Below are 25343 nucleotides of genomic sequence, written 5' to 3' on the forward strand. Positions count from 1 at the left end.
GAGAAGATGACCTTATTCCAGTCCTCTACGGTCTAATCCTTATGATCTTTTGCAAACCTCAGCCTGACTCTTCTTTGCTTCTCATTGCTGAAGGGCTTTTTTCTAGCTTTGCACGACTTCAGCCCTGCCCCTAGGAGCCTGTTTCAAACCGTCCTCGCCGTGCACTTCACCCCAGCTGCCGTTTGCCATTCTTTTTGTAGGTCACTTGATATCCATCCTATGGTGGTTGAGTGACATTCGAATGAGTTGGCGGTCATCCCGATCAGTAGAGTCGTTTGCGCCCTCTGCCGGTCTGTGGCTTTGTCCCCAATGTCTGCTGCTTGACCTTGTTCTTATGAACCGCTGTCTTTGACATTTTAAGGATGGAAGCAACCTGACGCTCACTGTATCCCTCTGCCAGTAAAGCCAGAATTGAACCCTTCTTTTCCTCACTCAAAACGTTCCTTTTCAACTCTTTTGGCATGGTCAATAGTTATTTTTTGATTAATATTACTTTTGAGGTACTATTAGCGCTGTTTTTGCCATCCAGCTGGTCCTATTGCAAGAGGATAGTGATGACCACAGCAGTGGTTTTTATACTTTTCCTCGTTAAATAAGATTTGGTTCATGTGATCACCTAATCAGTACCTAATTCAGTAGAATGAGATATGCCTGTGTTGGAATTCAACAGACACTGGAATGGAATGGCTGTCATACATTTAGAGATGCTGATTTAAGAAAAATTTGCAGTGGTCTCTTAATTTTTTCCACAGCTGTACATACATACATACGAGAAACTATTCTATTCTAACTTGCAACAGTAAGTTGAGACCCCACTGAGTATGTATGTATGTATGTATGTATGTATGTATGTATGTATGTGTATATACACTGCTCCAAAAAATAAAGGGAACACTTAAACAACACAATGTAACTCCAAGTCAATCACACTTCTGTGAAATCAAACTGTCCACTTAGGAAGCAACACTGATTGACAATAAATTGCACATGCTGTTGTGCAAATGGAATAGACAACAGGTGGAAATTATAGGCAATTAGCAAGACACCCCCAATAAAGAAGTGGTTCTGCAGGTGGTGACCACAGACCACTTCTCAGTTCCTATGCTTCCTGGCTGATGTTTTGGTCACTTTTGAATGCTGGCGGTGCTTTCACTCTAGTGGTAGCATGGGACGGAGTCTACAACCCACACAAGTGGCTCAGGTAGTGCAGCTCATCCAGGATGGCACATCAATGCGAGCTGTGGCAAGAAGGTTCGCTGTGTCTGTCAGCGTAGTGTCCAGAGCATGGAGGCGCTACCAGGAGACAGGCCAGTACATCAGGAGACGTGGAGGAGGCCGTAGGAGGGCAACAACCCAGCAGCAGTACCGCTACCTCCGCCTTTGTGCAAGGAGGAGCAGGAGGAGCACTGCCAGAGCCCTGCTAAATGACCTCCAGCAGGCCACAAATGTGCATGTGTCTGCTCAAACGGTCAGAAACAGACTCCATGAGGGTGGTATGAGGGCCCGACGTCCACAGGTGGGGGTTGTGTTTACAGCCCCGTGCAGGACGTTTGGCATTTGCCAGAGAACACCAAGATTGGCAAATTCGCCACTGGCGCCCTGTGCTCTTCACAGATGAAAGCAGGTTCACACTGAGCACATGTGACAGACGTGACAGAGTCTGGAGACGCCGTGGAGAACGTTCTGCTGCCTGCAACATCCTCCAGCATGACCGGTTTGGCGGTGGGTCAGTCATGGTGTGGGGTGGCATTTCTTTGGGGGGCCGCACAGCCCTCCATGTGCTCGCCAGAGGTAGCCTGACTGCCATTAGGTACTGAGATGAGATCCTCAGACCCCTTGTGAGACCATATGCTGGTGCGGTTGGCCCTGGGTTCCTCCTAATGCAAGACAATGCTAGACCTCATGTGGCTGGAGTGTGTCAGCAGTTCCTGCAAGAGGAAGGCATTGATGCTAAGGACTGGCCCGCCCGTTCCCCAGACCTGAATCCAATTGAGCACATCTGGGACATCATGTCTCGCTCCATCCACCAACGCCACGTTGCACCACAGACTGTCCAGGAGTTGGCGGATGCTTTAGTCCAGGTCTGGGAGGAGATTCCTCAGGAGACCATCCGCCACCTCATCAGGAGCATGCCCAGGCATTGTAGGGAGGTCATACAGGCACGTGGAGGCCACACACACTACTGAGCCTCATTTAGACTTGTTTTAAGGACTTTACATCAAAGTTGGATCAGCCTGTAGTGTGGTTTTCCACTTTAATTTTGAGGGTGACTCCAAATCCAGACCTCCATGGGTTGATACATTTGATTTCCATTGATTAATTTTTGTGTGATTTTGTTGTCAGCACATTCAACTATGTAAAGAAAAAAGTATTTAATAAGATTATTTCATTCATTCAGATCTAGGATGTGTTTAAGTGTTCCCTTAATTGTTTTGAGCAATATATATATATATATATATATTTATTACTTTTTTTACTCAGTGGGGTCTCAATAGGTGCAATTTCGAAACTTGGTTGTGCAGCAGCAGTTTTTCTTATGTCAGTCACTGATAGTCACTCAATTAGCCCATGTCAGCTATTTTCTTTAAAATTGTTAAGTTAGTCTAGCGGCCAATTTATCTAAACTTAGTAATTGTGGTTGAATTACCAGCCGGGAGGCCCCCATTGATTTTGTTAGTCAGTCTCACTCAGATATCATATCACAAAACTGCAAACATTTCTCTCCACCCTATGGCAAAATGTATTGAATTGTAGGAAATTGGCTGTAAAACAGCAAATGTTCCTCTCCGCCCCATGGCAAAATGTGTAGAATTGCTGCAAACTTGCTTTAAAACTGCATTGACATTTAATTCTAAAACAATCCCAAAAAACTCAGCTTTCAAGAGCGGACCTGCTAAAATATATTTTCCATAACCAAAAATATTTTATTTTCAGCTGTTTGAAGCTGGTGTACAAAAACGAAAAGTAAAAAACACAAAATCTAAACTTAAGAACGGGAAGCATAGAAATAACACACATAGAACAGATCTACGGCTTCTTAGACTTGCTTTCAATGAGAGTGACAGATCTATAACTCACATTTCTATGTGAATTTGGTCAGGTCACCCAAAAAGTTACATATTGCTGCTTTAAAACTATGGGGGAAATTGATATTTTGCATTGTCATACCATTGAAAATGGCTCCTCTGTTTCATAGAGTGGGGATGAGAAGTCTATTCTGCCCCCTAAGCTTCAAGATGAAATACTGCAGGCACTAAGAAACAGGAAAGAAAAAGCCAGTGAGTATATTTTCATATATAAAAAAAGCTGTTTTTCCAAAATGCAAATGAGGTGTTGCATGGGGTATTCTTTCCTGACGAGTCCAGAGATTGTATTGCTCTTTTGCACCTGCAGTACCACATCAGGTGTTCAGATAGCCATACTTAGTGATATGAATACATGTTTTGTATTAACTGTAAACTTTGAATACACAGGTAACTGCCAAAATAAATGGAACACTTGAGTAAATGAGGGACACAAAGTATATTGAAAGCAGGTGCTTCCACACAGGTGTGGTTCCTGAGTTATTTAAGCAATTAAAACATTCCATCATGCTTAGGGTCATATATAAAAATTTGCAGTTGCCCATTATTTTGGCTACCAAGGCTAGAAGAAGAGATCTCAGTGACTTTGAAAGAGGGGTCTCAAAGGATCATAGGGGGGTTTAAAGTGTGTTTATGTGTCTCAGTCACTAGATCTCAACCCAATTGAACACTTATGGGAGATTCTGGAGTGGTGCCTGAGACTGGGTTTTCCATCAACAAAACACCAAATGAAGGAATTTCTCATGGACGAATGGAGATCCAGACACATGTAGAATCTATGCTAAGGTGCATTGAAGCTGTCCCTACTAAAACACAGTCCTTATGTTGGTATATCCTTTATTTTGGCAGTTGCCTGTAGATTGCTTTATGCTTTCTTTGATCTTTTCGAAGTAATGAGAGGTTAAGGAAAATTAGCATGTGTCATCATAGTAGCACAGACTGGTGGAAGGTCAACGTGATGCCTTATTGTGGTACTAGAGATCCAGAGTGTTATGGCTCATAAGCACGCCCAAATTACACACCTCTGAGGAGCCACCTGGACCGTCGCTAAAAGGTGTGTGTGTGTGTGTGTGTGTGTGTGTACCATTTTTCTCAGCCGTGGAAGAGCTGAACAGGGTGGTCTCGGAAGCCTTCCTGCCCTTCTTCGTGAAGACTGTTGGCCATTTTGCTTCGTACGTGACGCGAAACAGCAGTGGCCAGCCGGGGGAGTTTCAGAGCAGAGCCTTCTACAAGGCCATCGAGTCCAAGACCACACGGCACTTTGTCAAGAAGTTCCTCCAGACCCAGATGTTTGACCTGTTTATCCAGGAGGTGGAGCAGCAGCAGCCAGCAAGCACCCAGCAAGGTGCTTTTTTTTACATACTTAACAGTATTTGAAAGGTACTACTTACGTGTTAGAAAACATACCTGAAGTCGTTTACCATGGTAATGATGCCGGCTTGTTCTTGGGGTATATGTTTGCTTATCATTCATTTACTCCTTTATCATCTACCCCTCTGTTTTCAGGAATTTTCCACAAAAAGATTCTTGAATACCAGGAAAAGACGAAAAAAGAGAAGGCAAAGAAGAGACACTAAGTATCTTGTGAATACACTGTAAACGAGGCCATGATATTACGTTTACATTCTAGTCATTTAGCAGACGCTCTTATCCAGAGCGACTTAGTTAGTGCATTCATCTTAAGATAGCTAGGTGGGATAACCACGTATCTCAATCATAGTAGCCACCAGCAAAGTCAATGGTAGTATGGGGGGAGCTTTGACTGGGCTAAGCGGGAGCTGCCCTCCTGTACAGATGGGAGGGCCAAGAGACCAGAGGTAGTAGAACGGAGTACTCGGGTTGGGGTGTAGTGGATGCAAGCTTCAAGTGGAAGCCAGTGGAGTGTGCAGGGTGACATGGGAGAACTTGGGAAGGTTGTACACCAAGCGGGCTGCGGCGTTCTGAATAGGTTGCAGGCGTTTGATGGCACAAGCGGGGAGCCCAGCCAACAGTGAGTTGCAGTAGTCCAGACGGGGGTTGACAAGTGCCTGGATTAGCACCTGCACCGCTTCCTGTGTGAGGTAGGGTTGTACTCTACGGATGTTGTAGAGCATGAACCTACAAGAGCGAGACACTGCTTGGATGTTTGCAGAGAACGACAGGGTGTTGTCCAGGGTCACACCAATGTTCTTTGCACTCCGGGAGGGGGACACCGTGGAGTTGTCAACTGTGAATGAAGAGGTCTTGGTAGGAAGAGCAGCTCCGTCTTGTCGAGGTTGAGCTTGAGGTGGTGGTGTGTATAGGTAATGTATATAAGGGATTTACTGTAGCTGTGTGATTAATAAGATGTCGATTTTTACAGACGTAGATGTACAGTACCAGTCAAAGGTTTGGACACACCTACTCATTCAAGGGTTTTTCTTTGTAGAATAATAGTGAAGACATCAAAACTATGAAATAACACATGGAATCATGTAGTAACCAAAAAAGTGTTAAACAAATCAAAATATATTTTAGATTTTAGATTCTTCAAAGTAGCTACCCTTTGCCTTGATGACAGCTTTGCACACTCTTGGCATTCTCTCAACCAGGTTCACCTGGAATGCTTTTCCAACAGTCTTGAAGGAGTACCCACATATGCTGAGCGCTTGTTGGCTGCTTTTCCTTCACTCTGCGGTCCAACTCATCCCAAACCATCTCAATTAGATTGAGGCCGGGTGATTTATGGAGGCCAGTTCATCTGCTGCAGCACTCCATCACTCTCCTCCTTGGTCAAATAACCCATACACAGCCTGGAGATGTGTTGAGTCATTGTCCTGTTGAAAAACAAATTATAGTCCCACTAAGCGCAAACCAGATGGGATGGCGTATCGCTGCAGAATGCTGTGGTAGCCATGCTGGTTAAGTGTGCCTTGAATTCTAAATAAATCACTGACAGTGTCACCAGCAAAGCACCCCCACACCATCACGCCGCCTCCTCCATGCTTCACGGTGGGAATCACACATGCGGAGATCATCCGTTCACCTACTCTGCGTCTCACAAAGACACAGTGGTTGGAACCAAAAATCTCAAATTTGGACTCATCAGACCAAAGGACAGATTTCCACCGGTCTAATGTCCATTGCTCGTGTTTCTTGGCCCAAGCAAGTCTCTGACTTATTGGTGTCCTTTAGTAGTGGTTTCTTTGCAGCAATTCGACTATGAAGGCCTGATTCACACAGTCTCCTCTGAACAGTTGATGTTGAGATGTGTTCGTTACTTGAACTCTGTGAATCATTTATTTGGGCTGCAATTTCTGAGGCTGGTAACTCTAATGAACTTATCCTCTGCAGCAGAGGTAACTCTGGGTCTTCCTTTCCTGTGGCGGTCCTCATGAGAGCCAGTTTCATCATAGCGCTTAAAGGTTTTTGAAACTGCACTTCTTGCAGTTCTTGACATTTTCCAGTTTGACTGACCTTCATGTCTTTAAAGTAATGATTGACTGTTGTTTATTTGAGCTGTTCTTGCCATAATATGGACTTGGTCTTTTACCAAGTAGGGCAATCTTCTGTATACCACCACTACCTTGTCACAACACAACTGATTGGCTCATTTAAGAAGGAAAGAAATTCCACAAATTAACTTTTAACAAGGCACACCTGTTAATTGAAATGTATTCCAGGTGACTACCTCATGAAGCTGGTTGAGAGAATGCCAAGAGTGTGCAAAGCTGTCATCAAGGCAAAGGGTGGCTACTTTGAAGGATCTCGCATATAAGATATATTTTGATTTGTTTAACACTTTTTTTTGGCTACATGATTCCATATGTGTTATTTCATAGTTTTGATGTCTTCACTATTATTCTACAATGTAGGAAATAGTAAAAATAAAGAAAAACCCTGGAATGAGTAGGTGTGTCCTAACTTTTGACTGGTACTGTAAATATTGGAAGTGAATAATTTGTATGTGTAGTTATTTATTTTTTTACATCTGTGTGAGCAAGAGTATGTGTGAGAGGGGTTGGGGTAACTGGGTATGTTATGTGCTGCTACTGTATAAAATGATACACTGAACAAAAATATAAATGCCACATGTAAAGTGTTCGTCCCATGTTTCATGAGCTGAAATAAAAGATCCCAGAAATGTTCCATACACACACAAAGCGTATTTCTCTGAAATGTTGTGCACAAATATGTTTACATCCCTGTTAGTGAGCATTTCTCCTTTGCAAAGATAATCCATCCACCTGACAGGTATGGCATTTCAAGAAGCTGATTAAACAGCATGAGCATTACACAGGTGCACCTTGTGCTGGGGACAATACAAGGCCACTAAGAAAAACACAATGCCACAGATGTCTCAAGTTTTGAGGGAATGTGCAATTGGCATTCTGACTGTAGGAATGTCCACCCAAGCTGTTGCCAGAGAATTTAATGTTCATTTCTCTACCATAAGCCACCTCAAACGTCCTTTTAGAGAATTTGGCAGTACGTCCAACCGGCCTCGCATCCGCAGACCACATGTATGGTGTCCTGTGGGTGAGTGGTTTGCTGATGTCAACGTTGTGAACGGAGTTACCCATGGTGATGGTGGGGTTATGGTATGGGCAGGCAGGCATAAGCTACGGATAACGAACACGATTGCATTTTGTCTATGGCAATTTGAATGCATAGAAATACCGTGACGAGATCCTGAGGCCCATTGTGATGCCCATTTATTTTAAAGTATCTGTGTCCAACAGATGCATCTCTATTCCAAGTCATGTGAAATCCATACATTATGGCCTAATGAATTTATTTCAATTGACTGATTTCCTTATATGAACTATAACTCCGTAAAATCTTTGAAATTGTTGCATGTTGCGTTTTTTATATTTTTGTTCAGTATAGATGGTTGACAAGTCTAGTTGTTTTGTCAGAATGAGTGTTGGGGTCAAAGTCTTACCATCTGAACCTGCAATGATCAATAAGATGAAGCAGAAAATATTCAAATAAATAATTGTTTATTTTTGTGAACCTTTACTACTGCTTTCCAGTTTTTCAGTCCGGTTCAAGAAATATTTTGCCAAGTAAAATATCAACACCATGTGCGTGTGTATGTGCACAAACGATTTCCCTGTCAGATTTATTTGTAAAAAAGTACAATACCAGACATTTGGTAGCATCAAAACTGTACAGTACAGATATAGAAAAGGCAAACAGTCATGGACCGTAAGTCATATCAGACCTGGGTCTTGTTCATTTACCACCAAATGGAAGAATACTGACTGAAGCAGGGACGGACTACCTGGACTGGTCCAATAAGGAAAAACAGATTTTCCATCGCTAAGGGACATCTGGGAATGCTGTGTTTTTATTTTTACAGGAACACTCGACTCTGCTATTCAACCAGACAGCTTTTCCATTTTCCGTATGGGATCGAACGGTTGCTTATGTCTAAGGGTTGGGGTGAGGTGTGACCCAGGAGCTGTGCAGGATATACAGTAGGCAGAGATGGTGAAACAAGGATCTTTACTGGTGGTCCCGAAGCTAAAATACAAAATAGCGGACTTATCACGATAAAAGAAAGGCGGAGCAAATAAGTATCCAAAAACCGTCTGACAGACAAAATACGAAATACTACCTTAGACTGAAACAAATAACGAAACAGGGAGAACACTTCTCAAGTACCTGGACATAGGTCTCCGATCAGACACTGAGTAGTACTGCTGGACATAGAGAAACTAGCAAAGAAAACTGAGCAAGGGAACACAGGGAAGTGAGGGCATGAATACACAGGTGAACAGATAGACACAGGTGACACAAGCAGCAACTCAAGAGCACCAATAAAGAGAATAGTGAGGCACTGGACAGAGGAGGCAGACTTAATGCTGTAGGACTGTTTTGAGAATACTGATTGGAATATGTTCAAAGATTAATCCACCCAGGACTGATCCATCAATATTGAGGAATATACACTGCTCAAAAAAATAAAGGGAACACTTAAACAACACAATGTAACTCCAAGTCATTCACACTTCTGTGAAATCAAACTGTAAACTTAGGAAGCAACACTGATTGACAATAAATTTCACATGCTGTTGTGCAAATGGAATAGACAACAGGTGGAAATTATAGGCAATTAGCAAGACACCCCCAATAAAGAAGTGGTTCTGCAGGTGGTGCGCCACAGACCACTTCTCAGTTCCTATGCTTCCTGGCTGATGTTTTGGTCACTTTTGAATGCTGGCGGTGCTTTCACTCTAGTGGTAGCATGAGACGGAGTCTACAACCCACACAAGTGGCTCAGGTAGTGCAGCTCATCCAGGATGGCACATCAATGCGAGCTGTGGAAAGAAGGTTTGCTGTGTCTGTCAGCGTAGTGTCCAGAGCATGGAGGCGCTACCAGGAGACAGGCCAGTACATCAGGAGACGTGGAGGAGGCCGTAGGAGGGCAACAACCCAGCAGCAGGACCGCTACCTCCGCCTTTGTGCAAGGAGGAGCAGGAGGAGCACTGCCAGAGCCCTGCAAAATGACCTCCAGCAGGCCACAAATGTGCATGTGTCTGCTCAAACGGTCAGAAACAGACTCCATGAGGGTGGTATGAGGGCCCGACGTCCACAGGTGGGGGTTGTGCTTACAGCCCAACACCGTGCAGGACGTTTGGCATTTGCCAGAGAACACCAAGATTGGCAAATTCGCCACTGGCGCCCTGTGCTCTTCACAGATGAAAGCAGGTTCACACTGAGCACATGTGACAGACGTGACAGAGTCTGGAGACGCTGTGGAGAACGTTCTGCTGCCTGCAACATCCTCCAGCATGACCGGTTTGGCGGTGGGTCAGTCATGGTGTGGGGTGGCATTTCTTTGGGGGGCCGCACAGCCCTCCATGTGCTCGCCAGAGGTAGCCTGACTGCCATTAGGTACCGAGATGAGATCCTCAGACCCCTTGTGAGACCATATGCTGGTGCGGTTGGCCCTGGGCTCCTCCTAATGCAAGACAATGCTAGACCTCATGTGGCTGGAGTGTGTCAGCAGTTCCTGCAAGAGGAAGGCATTGATGCTATGGACTGGCCCGCCCATTCCCCAGACCTGAATCCAATTGAGCACATCTGGGACATCATGTCTCGCTCCATCCACCAACGCCACGTTGCACCACAGACTGTCCAGGAGTTGGCGGATGCTTTAGTCCAGGTCTGGGAGGAGATCTCTCAGGAGACCATCCGCCACCTCATCAGGAGCATGCCCAGGCGTTGTAGGGAGGTCATACAGGCACGTGGAGGCCACACACACTACTGAGCCTAATTTTGACTTGTTTTAAGGACATTACATCAAAGTTGGATCAGCCTGTAGTGTGGTTTTCCACTTTAATTTTGAGGGTGACTCCAAATCCAGACCTCCATGGGTTGATACATTTGATTTCCATTGATAATTTTTGTGTGATTTTGTTGTCAGCACATTCAAGTATGTAAAGAAAAAAGTATTTAATAAGATTATTTAATTCATTCAGATCTAGGATGTGTTGTTTAAGTGTTCCCTTTATTTTTTTGAGCAGTATACATTGTCAGTCACAGGCGTCATTAGGAAATGTGTTGATGCTGTACCCACAATAACAATACGGACAGAACCCAACCAAAAACCCTGGATGAACGGAGCCCAGGAGGCTGGTAAGGGGAGGATGGCTGGAACAGAGCTAATGGAATGGAATCGAACACATGGAAACCATGTTTGATGTATTTGATACCATTCCACTTATTCTGCTCCAGCCACTACCACGAGCTCGTCCTCCCCAATGAAGGTGCTACCAACATCCTGTGGAACGGAGATATCCGTACCATGCTGAGAGCCCATACTGCAGCATTCAATGTGAGCAGAACGGACTCTGATGACTTGGTGGTGTGCGACTCGTACAAGGCAAGCAGGTACAAGCTCCGCAAATCCGTAAGGGATGCAAAAAGACAATACAGACTCAAACTTGAATCGATTTTTGACAACTCAGACTCTAGACTCATGTGGCAAGGACTACAGACTATCACGGACTGCAAAGGCAAATCCAGCTGTGTGGTGCCCACTGAAGTCTCCCTCCCAGATGAGCTTAACACATTCTATGCTCGCTTCGAGGCAGACGATACCAAGCCATTCAGTAAGGCTCTCGCTGCTCCGGACGACCAGATGCCTTCGCTCTCCGAGGCTGATGTGAGGAAAACTCTTGCTGGCCCAGATTGCATACCTCAGTGTGTGCTGACCAACTGGCGGGTGTCTTCTCAGACATCTTCAACTGTCTCTCTCCCAGGCTGTAGTCCCCACTTGCTTCAAGGAGACCACCATTGTCCCAGTGCCCAAGAAAACCAAGGTGAGATGTCCAAATGACTATCCCCCCGTTGCACTCACCACGGTCATGATGAAGTGCTTCGAGAGGCTGGTCATGGCCCACATCAAAGCCAGCATGCCAGGCACGCTGGAACCACTCCAATTTGCCTACCACTCCAACAGATCCATGGAAGATGCCATTTCCATCGCTATTCACACGGCCCTAACTAGGGCTGTTGCGGTGACCGCATTACCGTCACACCGGCAGTCATGAGTCATGACCGCAGTAAAATTCTATGTGACCGCTGAGTCACGGTAATCTCCTTTTATGCACTCTGGACATGTGTTAGTGGTACCCAACTCACTAACGATCATCAGGTCGCTAATGGTCTGGTACTCAGGGCTCTGTTGTCCCTCTAACCAATCTGACATCAATGTAAATGCAATCGAAAATCACTTCAAAAACGTATCATCAAAACAGTATGTGCTTTTAAAACTCACCTTACTGTGATTGATCAATTTGAAGAAAGTTCAACACAGGTTGAAACTGAGTGGAAAACATGGTCATTATGGATGGTTTCAAAGCTTAACCCAAATATGGACAGTGCTTTCTAAGGTGATGATTAATCCAAAACCACCATATGCATATTAGAGTTTATGCATACCCATAGGCCTATAAATGAGCCCAAAAACGTAATTAAAATAATATTGTGCTTTTATACAACACATAGCCAACCGGCATATTACAGAAGGCAGAGAAGTGTTTTAAAAAACCCTGATTTAAACAAATTCAGTTAGCCTACAGTACATTATAGTGAATTTGATTTTGAATAGCCTTGTAATAGGGCATTTGTTATATTTTCATAATTAATAGACTGAAACATTACCTGTAGCTACAGAACATCTTACCACCATGCGTGTCCATCTCCTCCCCTCTTGCCTTCATTCCTTTCTACAGCACGCAGAGAGAGGGGCTGTCAACAGTTTAATGAAAGATGTTTCGTTGTGAAAACATGTTACTATCGATGTTCCCGAACAGATTTCACTTGGTTTCCCAAATTAAGCACTGGGTAGCTGCAGGAACAGGGCTGGAGAGCCCATGGCATACAGAGTTTGGGCGGAATATCACTTGTGCATTGCAAAATAACCGGAGTAGCCTACCCCACATGGGATGAACCGGTGGGAAAGTGGCCATTCCTATTGGAGTGCCTATGGATGACATGTATTTTTCCTCTTGCCCCTGTTCCTGCCAATTTGATTATAGGCCATTCTAAATCTAAACTACTTTTACATATTAGTAAAGACTAGATTAAATTGAGAATATTCTGATGGGTGAAATAATTATCACTTGATGAGAGCTGCAGAGAATAGCGTGTGCAGCCTGAGTCAAGAAACCGAGCACAAGCTTTTTTTGCAACTATCTCAAATCATCAATAGCCTATAGTCGCATCATGCAGCCCATATATCTTTTGATTTCTAAGGCATATTCTAAGGTTTGTATCATTCACAACTAAAGTTGCCAAATAACTCTAAATCTAGCATACAGGACTTGTTTCAAATGATCACTTTTACGCTCAATATAGCCACTTCATATGCGTACCAGTGGTGTTTTGAGCCCCACCAGTTTAGCTAAAAATAATAATAATTAAAAATATATATATACTTTTTTGTTGTTGTTGCCTGTGTTGCATGTTATTTTGGAATTAATACGTGTCACATATCAGTTTGCAAACAATCATTGAGTTAATAAAGCCGCATACAAACATGGTCTCTTTTTGCTTTCTTGAGTAATTCAGCTCCAAAATGCAGGCGTTTCAGCCTAGCTCAGTGCTTTCTGTGGTGGTGGGGCAGCCAGCGGAAAATACATAGCGTAGGGTTCTCTAGTTGCGCCGTGATTGGCTCAGTGTTCTGTCACTCATGGGGACACTACCTCACCGCAAAATTTACAGAGAGAGCTCGAAAATTCAAGCCCCTTGGGTGCTGCCATACATTAGAAGTGCCCATCCAAGAAGGCTCAAGGTCATTGGCCACAGATAAAATGACGTCAAATCACGTTATATCTACAGTAGCTTTGATTAGACTGATCATGTCAACATCATACTTTCAAAATCTTAGGTAGCAAGCTAGACAAGCAGTCATCATCATGAATCAAGTCGACAATCTACTGGCAAATCCTTTTCAATCCTTCTCATATGAAGATAAATTATAGATAAAACCTATCGTGCTCATCGGCCATTGGACATTAACATTACACAACAAGTCGGAAATCGCAAATTCAACAATGAGTGGTTTGGAAGGAATCAGTGGCTAACTGCAAGCGCTGCAAAGCAATCACTAACATGCTATTCAGTGAAGAGGGTCTGTGGTCCAAGTCTGGGTTTAAGGGTCTCTTTTTCAAGCTTAAAATGATAAACATTCACATGCAACACCAAGGGCCAGAAAAAATTGAATACATTGGCCATGCTGTCAATCCAGCATGACTTCTGCAGCGTTCAAAACAACTGGGAACTTGGGGAAAAAAACTAGCTCCCACTGGGAAAATAAGTTTTGAGCTGTCATCCAAATCGGGAACTCTGGCCTCTTTCTAGAGCTCCGACCTGAAGATCGCTGACGTCATGATTGGACCTTGTTTTTTCCGAGTTCCCAGTTGTCTTGAAAGCACCATAAATGCAGAGAATGCCAGACTTTGATGACAAAATTTGCCCACAAGAAAGACCGCCACTCATCTGTTCAAGTGAGCACAGCACAACAAGGTGAGTCCAAAAACATATTGTATGCTGCCAGGGAGACGCTGACTTCGGTCGCCAACTGTACGGTGTTTCCTCCGACACATTGGTGCGGCTGGCTTCCGGGTTAAGCGAGAAGTGTGTCAAGAAGCAGTGCGGCTTGGCGGGGTCGTGTTTCAGAGGACGCATGGCTCTCGACCTTCGCCTCTCCCGAGTCCGTACGGGAGTTGCTGCGATGGGACAAGACTGTAACTACCAATTGGATATCACAAAATTGGGGAGAAAAAGGGGGTGAAAAGTAAAAAATAAAATAATATGCCAGGGAGATATGTATACTGTAGGTAAGAAAGTAATACTAAGTGTATGTTGTGTAGTAAGCTGTCAGTAGCCCAAGTGCCTCACCCTAATAATTTGGTCCTTTTCCCTCTCTGACTTGGTGGTGCACATGTAGCCTACAGCCTGTTTTAGAGAAATGTAATCATCAAATATTGTAAGAGCTTTCATTGTCTGCTCACATGCCCCCTTTATTTATCCTAGGGTTCTGACTTTGTGTACAGGGAGAATACTGTAAGAACGGCCCATGTTCTGAATTATGTCACTGTACATTTCAAAAATGCTGAACAAATAGTTATATTGACTACGTCCATCTTAGCTCGCTCATTAATGTCTTAATCTAAATTACAGATTGCCTCTCATCCGCTCATTGTTTCCTTATGCCATAGTTTGTACATCTCAATTCTCAGTAGAAACCACATTTGTTTAAGTAAGTCAGACATATCAGCTATGTTTTAAAAAAAAGCAGGAAATGAGGCTGAATGAACAGTTTCGCTGCCAGACAAGGTTCGGCTGATAGCCAGGTGTAACAGTGGTAAGGATTCACTCCATGGTGCTGAAAAGAAAGCTCTGCTGTTGGGACAGCTTTATGTAAGCCCTAACAGTTTGTGGGCACCGTTTGTCACCGTTATAGTGCAATGAATGTATTGTTTAGTGTTGTTTTGTGTAGTGTAGTGGCTTTGCTGGCATGCATCTAAAACATTCTTTTGAGTTTGCCCCACCAAGATTTACATGCTAAAATCGCCACTGATGCGCACTATAGCTCCGGAATGGGAAAAGTATCCTTTCTATTTTAGTTCATTTATAATCTTCTTACTATACAATCATATAGCCTAATATATAATAATGGCATAGGACTTATAAGCATATTTTGTCTGCTAAATGAACAAGCATACAGCCTATGGCATGGCACATAGCCAGATAACATACAACTCATATTCTATTCTTCTGAAATACATTTTCTTCATATCATGTTTCTTTAGACCTGCCTAAAATAAATAATGGATTTATTGTGATGGTGGATATTCAATTGATTTATTCAACGTTTTTAAATGCAGTGGTGTAAAGTATTTTTACGTAAGTCGTTTCTTGGGGTATCTGTACTTTACTTTGCTATTTATATTTTTGACAACTTTTACTCCACTACATTATATATATACTTTTTACTACATACATTTTCCCTGACACCCAAAAGTACTCTCCTTTTTTTCAATTCACGCACTTATCAAGAGAACATGCCTGGTCATCGCCTCTGCCTCTGATCTGGCGGACTCACTACACACAAATGCTTAGTTTGTAAATTATGTGTGAGTGTTGGAGTGTGCCCCTGGCTATCCATAAATAAATAAAAAACAAGAAAATCTGGTTTGTATAATATAAGGAATTTGAAATTATTTATACACTGTATATACAGACGTATGTGGACACCCCTTCAAATCAATGGATTCGGCTATTTCAGCCACACTTTTTGCTAACAGGTGTATAAAATCAAGCGCACAGCCATGCAATCTCCATAGACAAACATTGGCAGTATAATGGACTTACTGAAGAGCTCAGTGCCTTTCAACGTGGCACCATCATAGGATGCCACCTTTCCAACAAGTCAGTTCGCCATATTTCTGCGCTGCTAGAGCTGCCCCTGTCAACTGTAAGTGCTGTTATTGTGAAGTGGAAACATCTAGGAGCAACAGCGGCTCAGCCGCGAAGTGGTAGGCCACACAAGCTCACAAAATGGGACCGCAGAGTGCTGAAGCGCGTAGCGCGTAAATATCATACGTCCTCGGTTGCAACACTCACTACTGAGTTCCAAACTGCCTCTGGAAGCAACATCAGCACAAGAACTGTTAGTCGGGAGCTTCATGAAATGGGTTTCCGGACCTCCCGAATGACACAGCAGTCTAAGGCACTTAATCACAGTGTTGCGGCGTCACTACAGCCTTTACTTGGCTCATCTCGCTCTAGCGACTCCTTGTGGCGGGCCGGGCGCCTGCAGGCAGACTTTGGTCGTCAGTTGAAACGTGTTTCCTCCGACACATTGGTGCAGCTGGCTTCCGAGTTAAACGAGCTGGTGTTAAGAAGCTCAGTTTGGGGGGTCATGTTTCGGAGGACGCATGACTCGACCTTCACCTCTCCCGAGCCCATTGGGGAGTTGCAGCGTTGAGACAAGATCGTAATCATGAAATTGGGGGTAAAAATTACAAAAAAAAGTAATACGTTTCCATTGCATTTCCGAAGAGCCGCGCACAAGCCTAATATCACCATGTGCAATGCCAAGCGTCAGCTGGAGTGGCGTAAAGCTCAACGCCATTGGACTCCGGAGCAACGTGTTTTCTGGAGTTATGAATCACACTTCACCATCTGGCAGTCCGACGGACTAATCTGGGTTTGGTGGATGCCAGGAGAACGTTACCTGCCTGACTGCCTAGTGCCAACTGTAAAGTTTGGTGGAGGAGGAATAATTGTCTGGGGCTGTTTTTCATGGTTCGGCCTAAGCCCCTTAGTTCCAGTGAAGAGAAATCTTAATGCTACAGCATACAATTACATTCTAGACGATATGTTCTTCCAACTTTGTGGCAACAGTTTGGGGAAGGCCCTTTCCTGTTTCAGCATGACAATGCCCCCATGCACAAAGCGAGGTTCATACAGAAATGGTTTGTTGAGATCGGTGTGGAAGAACTTGACTGGCCTGCACAGAGCCCTGACCTCAACCTCATTGAACACCTTTGGGATGAATTAGAATGCCGACTGCGAGCCAGGCCTAATCGCCCAACATCTGTGCCCGACCTCAGTATTTCTCTTGTGGCTGAATGGAAGCAAGTCCCTGCAGCAATGTTCCAACATCTAGTAGAACGCCTTCCTAGAAGAGTGGAGACTGTTATAGCAGCAAAGGGGAGACCAACTCCATATTAATGCCCATGATTTTGGAACGAGATGTTGTCCACTTACTTTTGGTCATGTAGAGTACTTTTACTTTTGATAGTTAAGTAGATTTAAAACCAAATACTTTTAGTATTTTACTAGGTATTTCACTTTTACTTGAGTCATTTTTCATTAAGGTATATTTGCTTTTACTCAAGTATGACAATTGGGTAGTTTTTCCAACACTGTTTAAATGTAGATGTTCCAAAGGTGCACATCAGCAGCATGTATGTGTGGAGGCTTGGAGATGCTAAATGTGTTTATGTTAATGAACGCCAGTTACCGTGAGACCTGCATGACAATAACCGGCTAACAAAATGTAATGACCGCCACAGCCCTAGCCCCAACACATCTGGACAAGAGGAACTCCTATGTGAGAATGCTGTTCATTGACTACAGTTCAGCATTTAACACTATTGTCCAAGTTTTTTTGTTTTTTGTCTATTTTGTATATATTTCTCAATTTTACTTTTCTTTCTTTAACTAAATATACTTTCCTGCAACCCGCCTCACCCAACATGGAAAGGATTCTATTATTTCTTTATAACTTTTATCAAGAACCTTAAGCTGAAACTAGTCTAGCTGCAACCGAATGGTTGTTGTAGCCAGCTAGCTAGCTACTTGCTATTAGCCACCGTTAGCGGTCTGAACCATTGTCCGTGGCCTGCACTACCCACCAGCCACCTCTAGCTCTAGCCTGGACAATTTGTCGGCCAGTCTGCACAGCGTGCTATCGACCCAGAGCATATCGGATTTTCTGCCGGAATCACTGGACCCTAGCGCCGGATCATCGCAACTAGCTAGCTGCAACCGAATGGCTGTTGTCGTTGGCTAATTACCATTGCCCCTTAGCAAGCACCAGTTAGCCTTGAGCTAGCCTCGAGACAGGCCCATCTCCCGGTTATCTACCTCTCTGTCAACCGGACGGGACCCCCTAGTGTTGACACGGAGCCCCGCCGATCCAACACGACTGGTCTGCCGACGGAATCGTCTGATGTGGTTTCAACAGGCTTCCCGTTACGACGTCGACCACGAAGATCCATCTGCTAGCCCCGGCCCGTTAGCACACGCAAGCCGTGGCCTCTTGCTCGTCAGTGCTGTAGCAGACCCCGAACTACCTCTGAACTCTCCTATTGCTGTTCACCGGACCTTATGATAACTCAGCTATACAGCTCTTTATACGGTACCGCATCCTGTTTATGTTTAGCCTCAGCCCAAACTTTGTCGCCGTTACCAGCTGTTGTCTTAGCTCTCTCGAATAACACCTATGATTGCTTTATGCCTCTCTCCCATGTCAATATGCCTTGCTTATTGTTGTTTCGGTTATTGCTTATTGTACTATTTCACTGTAGATCCCCCAGCCCAGCTCAACCTGCCATAGATAGCTCCTTTGTCCCACCCCCCATACACGCGGAGACCGACTCAATCGGTGCCTCCAGTGATGCTATCTCTTTCATCGTTACCCAACGCTTAGGTTTACCTCCACTGTACTCATATCCTTCCATATCCTTGTCTGTACATAATGCCCTGAATCTATTCTACAATGCCCGGAAATCTGCCCCTTTTTTTCTCTGTACCCAACGCACTAGAAGACCAGTTCTTAAAGCCTTTAGCCGTATCCTTATTCTACTCCTCCTCTGTTCCTCTGGTGATGTAGAGGTTAATCCAGGCCCTGCAGCCCCCAGTATCACTCCTACTCCCCAGGCGTTATCATTTGTTGACTTCTGTAACCGTAAAAGCCTTGGTTTCTTGCACGTTAACATCCGAAGCCTCCTCCCTAAGTTTGTGTTATTCACTGCGTTAGCACACTCCGCCAACCAGGATGTTCTAGCAGTGTCTGAATCCTGGCTTAGGAAGGCCACCAAAAATTCAGAAATGTCCATCCCCAACTACAACATTTTCCGTCTCGATAGAACTGCCAAAGGGGGTGGGGTTGCAATCTACTGTAGAGATAGCCTGCAGAGCTCTATCATACTATCCAGGTCTGTGCCCAAACAGTTTGAGCTTCTACTTCTAAAAATCCACCTTTCCAGAAATAAGTCTCTCACTGTTGCCGCTTGCTACAGACCCCCCTCAGCCCCCAGCTGTGCCCTGGACACCATAGGTGAACTGATTGCCCCCCATCTATCCTCAGAGTTCGTACTGCTTGGTGACCTAAACTGGGATATGCTTAACACCCCGGCCAACCTACAATCTAAACTAGATGCCCTCAATCTCACACAAATTATCAACGAACCTACCAGGTACAACCCTAAATCTGTAAACATGGGCACCCTCATAGATATCATCCTGACAAATCTACCCTCTAAATAGACCTCCGCTGTCTTCAACCAGGATCTCAGCGATCACTGCCTTATTGACTGCGTCCGTAATGGGTCCGCAGTCAAACGACCACCCCTCATCACTGTCAAACGCTCCCTAAAACACTTTAGCGAGCAGGCCTTTCTAATTGACCTGGCCCGGGTATCCTGGATGGATATTGACCTCATTCCATCAGTAGAGGATGCCTGGTTGTTCTTTAAAAGTGCTTTCCTCTCAATCTTAAATAAGCATGCCCCATTCAAAAAATTCAGAACTAAGAACAGATATAGCCCCTGGTTCTCCTCAGACTTGACTGCCCTTGACCAGCACAAAAACATCCTGTGGCGTACTGCATTAGCATCGAACAGCCCCCTTGATATGCAACTTTTCAGGGAAGTCAGGAACCAATATACACAATCAGTTAGGAAAGCAAAGGCTAGCTTTTTCAAACAGAAATGTGCATCCTGTAGCACTAACTCCAAAAAGTTTTGGGACACTGTAAAGTCCATGGAGAATAAGAGCACCTCCTCCCAACTGCCCACTGCACTGAGGCTAGGAAACACTGTCACCACCGATAAATCTACAATAATCGAGAATTTCAACAAGCATTTTGCTACGGCTGGCCATGCTTTCCACCTGGCTACCACTACCACGGCCACCAGCTCTGCACCCTCCGCTGCAACTTGCCCATACCCCCCCCCCCCCCGCTTCTCCTTCATACAAATTCAGACAGCTAATGTTCTGAAAAATCTGGACCCCTACAAATCAGCTGGGCTAGACAATCTGGACCCTTTCTTTCTAAAATTAGCTGCCAAAATTGTCGCAACCCCTATTACTAGCCTGTTCAACCTCTCTTTCGTAACGTCTGAGATCCCCAGAGATTGGAAATCTGCCGCGGTCATCCCTCTTCAAAGGGGGTGACACTCTAGATCCAAACTGTTACAGACCTATATCCATCCTGCCCTGCCTTTAAAAAGTATTTGAAAGCCAAGTTAACAAACAGATCACCGACCATTTCGAATCCCACCGTACCTTCTCCACTATGCAATCCAGTTTCCGAGCTGGTCATGGGTGCACCTCAGCCACGCTCAAGGTCCTAAACAATATTATAACCGCGATCGATAATAGACAGTACTGTGCAGCCGTCTTCATCGACCTGGCCAAGGCTTTCGACTCTGTCAACCACCGTATTCTTATTGGCAGACTAAATAGCCTTGGTTTCTCAAATGACTGCCTCGCCTGGTTCACCAACTTCTTCTCAGATAGAGTTCAACGTGTCAAATCGGAGGGCCTGTTGTCTGGACCTCTGGCAGTCTCTATGGGGGTGCCACAGGGTTCAATTCTCGGGCCGACTCTATTCTCTGTGTATATCAATGATGTCGCTCTTGCTGCTGGTGACGCTCGGATCCACCTCTATGCGGACGACACCATTTTGTATACATCTGGCCCTTCATTGGACACTGTGTTAACAAACCTCCAAACGAGCTTCAACGCCTTACAACACTCCTTCCGTAGCCTCCAACTGCTCTTAAACACTAGTAAAACTAAATGCATGCTCTTCAACCGAACGCTGCTTGCACCCGCCCACCCGACTAGAATCACTACTCTCGGCGGGTCTGACCTAGAGTATGTAGACAACTACAAATACCTAGGTGTCTGGTTAGACTGTAAACTCTCCTTCCAGACTTACATTAAGAGTCTCCAATCAAAAGTTAGATCTAGAATCAGCTTCCTATTTCGCAACAAACGCCTCCTTCACTCATGCTGCCAAACATGCCCTCGTAAAACTGACTATCCTACCGATCCTTGACTTCGGCGATGTCATTTACAAAATAGCCTCCAACACTCTACTCAGCAAATTGGATGTAGTCTATCACAGTGCCATCAGTTTTTGTCACCAAAGCCCCATATACTACCCACCATTGTGACCAGTACACTCTTGTTGGCTGGCCCTCACTACATATTCATCGCCAAACCCACTGGCTCCAGGTCATCTATAAATCACTGCTAGGCAAATCCCTGTCTTATCTTAGCTCACTGGTCACCATAGCAACACCCACCCGTAGTCTGCGCTCCAGCAGGTATATCTCACTGGTCATCCCCAAAGCCAACACCTCCTTTGGCCACCATTCCTTCCAGTTCTCTGCTGCCAATGACTGGAACGAACTGCAAAAATCTCTGAAGCTGGAGTCTCTTATCTCCCTCACTAACTTTAAGCGTTAGTTGTCAGATCAGCTTACCGATCACTGCACCTGTACACAGCCATTCTGTAATTAGCCCACCCAACTATCTCATCCCCATATTGTTATTTATTTATCATTCCAGTGTTAATACGAAATTGTAACTCTTTTGCACTATGTCTATTTATTGCCTTACCTCCATAACTTACTACATTCGCACACACTGTATATATACTTTCTGTTGTATTTTTTGACTTTATGTTTTGTTTACCCCATATGTAACTCTGTGTTGTTGTTTTTATCGCACTGCTTTGCTTTATCTTGGCCAGGTCGCAGTTGTAAATGAGAACTTGTTCTCAACTGGCTTACCTGGTTAAATAAAGGTGAAAAAATAGATGCTCCCCAATCCCTGCTAGGTCTAACAGGCCCAAACACATCCCACTGGGACAAACATCAATTCAATGTCTATAATTTTGTTGAAATGACGTGGAAACAACGTTGATTCAACCAGTGTGCCCAGTGGGATACTTTTTGCTTCACAAATAACATCCATGACACTAGATTTGTACGTAGCAAAGGCACTCTCCACCATGACTGAATTCCCTGGAAGTTTTCAACCGGGATTAGAATTGAGTTCGTGTTCAAGCAGTGTGTTGAACTATGTCACAGAGGAGACAAACTATCAGCCCTGCAAGCTGTCACCCACTTTAACAATATTTTCAGGCACTAAATTCTAGTAGGCTGCTTGGAAGTGTGGAGCGCTTCATACTTTTAGTGAGAGGAGTTTACATTCCCCTTTTATTTTGGGACCACTCAACTATTATACCTGATATGGAGTGTGTTTGTGTTTTTGTGTGTGCGTGTGTGCCTTCTGCATGGTTGCGTCTGTTTTGTATTACCTAAAAAGGAAGATATGCTCAGCATGTGCCCAAAGACACAGCGTTCGGAAACCGCAGCGCTGGTGTCACTAAGGAAACACACACCACAATCACCTCTGTTATATGTTGCACAAGCACAAGCATTTCACTACACCCGCAATAACATCTGCTAAACACGTGTATGTAAATAATAACATTTGATTTGAGTTTGAGTCAAACCATCAGGCAAAGAATGTTGAAACAGGCCAGAATGGAATCTGTCAGTGTTTCCTGTTGTGTACTCAAAGAATACTAACCGTTTAACCACAGCCTTCTTACATCTGTAGAAAGACCACTCACGTGCTTGAGTAGAGAGCATTGGGGTCACTGCATGTTGAGATGACTGCATATTACGGGAAGCAATTATGGTGCCTGTATAGCCTATTTAAAACAAGATGTTTTGTTTAGAATTTGATTCGAATTATTCACTCTCTTTTTAGGCCTTATCAATAATGAATGTAATCTTGCTTATTGACAACATTTTGTATGTCCATGCTCAGCCATAATGCAATTTACAGTAGGCCTACCCCTATATCAGTGCGAATGCTACACTACATGACCAAAAGTATTTGGACACCTGCTCGTCGAACATCTAAAAATCCAAAATCATGGGCATTAATATGGAGTTGGTCCCCCCTTTGCTGATATAACAGCCTCCACTCTTCTGGGAAGGCTTTCCACTAGATGTTGGAACATTGCTGCGGGGACTTGCTTCCATTCAGCCATGAGCATTAGTGAGGTTGGGCACTGATGTTGGGCGATTAAGCCTGGCTCGCAGTCGGCGTTCCAATTCATCCCAAAGGAGTTCGATGGGGTTAAGGTCAGGGCTCTGTGCAGGCCAGTCAAGTTCTTCCACTCCAATCTTGACAAACCATTTCTGTATGGACCTCGCTTTGTGCATGGGGGCATTGTCATGCTGAAACAGGAAAGGGCCTTCCCCAAACTGTTGCCACAAAGTTGGAAGCTCAGAAACGTCTAGAATGTCATTGTATGCTGCAGCGTTAAGATTTCCCTTCACTGGAACTAAGGGGCCTAGACTGAACCATGAAAAACAGCCCCAGACCATTATTCCTCCTCCAAACATTACAGTTGGCACCATGCATTGGGGCAGGTAGCGTTCTCCTGGGATCCGCCAAACCCAGATTCGTCCATCGGACTGCCAGATGGTGAAGCGTGATTCTTCACTCCAGAGAACGCGTTTCCACTACTCCAGAGTCCAGTGGCGGCGAGCTTTACACAACTCCTGCCGACGCTTGGCAATGCGCATGGTTATCTTAGACTTGTGTGCGGCTGGAAACCAATTTCATGAAGCTCCCGACAAACAGTTATGTGCTGATGTTGCTTCCAGAGGCAGTTTGGAACTCGGTAGTGAGTGTTGCAACCGAGGAGAGAGGATCTTTACGGACTATACGCTTCAGCACTCGGGGGTCCCATTCTGTGAGCTTGTGTGTCCTACCACTTCGCGGCTGAGCCATTGTTGCTCCTAAATGTTGCCACTTCACAATAACAGCACTTACAGTTGACCGGGGCAGCTCTAGCAGGGCAGAAATTTGATGAACTGACTTGTTGGAACGGTGGCATCCTATGACGGTGCCACGTTGAAAGTCACTAAGCTCTTCAGGAAGGCCATTCTACTGGCAATGTTTGTCTATGGAGATTGCATAGCCGTGCGCTCGATTTTATACACCTGTCAGCAACGAGTGTGGCTGAAATAGCCGAATCCACTCATTTGAAAGGGTGTCCACATACTTTTGTATATATAGTGTATGTACAGTGGGGAAAAAAAGTATTTAGTCAGCCACCAATTGTGCAAGTTCTCCCACTTAAAAAGATGAGAGGCCTGTAATTTTCATCATAGGTACACGTCAACTATGACAGACAAAATGAGAAAAATAATTCCAGAAAATTGGATTTTTAATAAATTTATTTGCAAATTATGGTGGAAAATAAGTATTTGGTCAATAACAAAAGTTTCTCAATACTTTGTTATATACCCTTTGTTGCCAATGACACTGGTCAAACGTTTTCTGTAAGTCTTCACAAGGTTTTCACACACTGTTGCTGGTATTTTGGCCCATTCCTCCATGCAGATCTCCTCTAGAGCAGTGATGTTTTGGGGCTGTCGCTGGGCAACACAGACTTTCAACTCCCTCCAAAGATTTTCTATGGGGTTGAGATCTGGAGACTGGCTAGGCCACTCCAGGACCTTGAAATGCTTCTTACGAAGCCACTCCTTCGTTGCCCGGGCGGTGTGTTTGGGATCATTATCATGCTGAAAGACCCAGCCACGTTTCATCTTCAATGCCCTTGCTGATGGAAGGAGGTTTTCACTCAAAATCTCACGATACATGGCCCCATTCATTCTTTCCTTTACACGGATCAGTCGTCCTGGTCCCTTTGCAGAAAAACAGCCCCAAAGCATGATGTTTCCACCCCCATGCTTCACAGTAGGTATGGTGTTCTTTGGATGCAACTCAGCATTCTTTGTCCTCCAAACACGACAAGTTGAGTTTTTACCAAAAAGTTCTATTTTGGTTTCATCTGACCATATGACATTCTCCCAATCCTCTTCTGGATCATCCAAATGCACTCTAGCAAACTTCATACGGGCCTGGACATGTACTGGCTTAAGCAGG

At 44.5% G+C, this 25343-nt stretch overlaps 1 long non-coding RNA gene and 1 pseudogene across 2 annotated transcripts in view; both read left to right on the top strand.

The window, feature by feature from the left end:
* Window positions 1-7199, top strand: part of LOC311150311 (DENN domain-containing protein 2D-like) — a 49756-nt pseudogene extending 42557 nt beyond the window's left edge. Inside the window, exons 14-16 of the transcript XR_014615684.1 lie at window positions 3197-3278; window positions 4180-4428; window positions 4590-7199. The product of XR_014615684.1 is annotated as a DENN domain-containing protein 2D-like (transcript). The remainder of the gene's footprint in view (window positions 1-3196; window positions 3279-4179; window positions 4429-4589) is intronic.
* Window positions 1-25343, top strand: part of LOC311149819 — a 398282-nt gene that overhangs the window by 167458 nt on the left and 205481 nt on the right. The window lies entirely within an intron of this gene.

This window comes from Coregonus lavaretus, assembly GCF_964263955.1.
Source record: "Coregonus lavaretus genome assembly, chromosome: 22".
NCBI lineage: Eukaryota > Metazoa > Chordata > Actinopteri > Salmoniformes > Salmonidae > Coregonus > Coregonus lavaretus.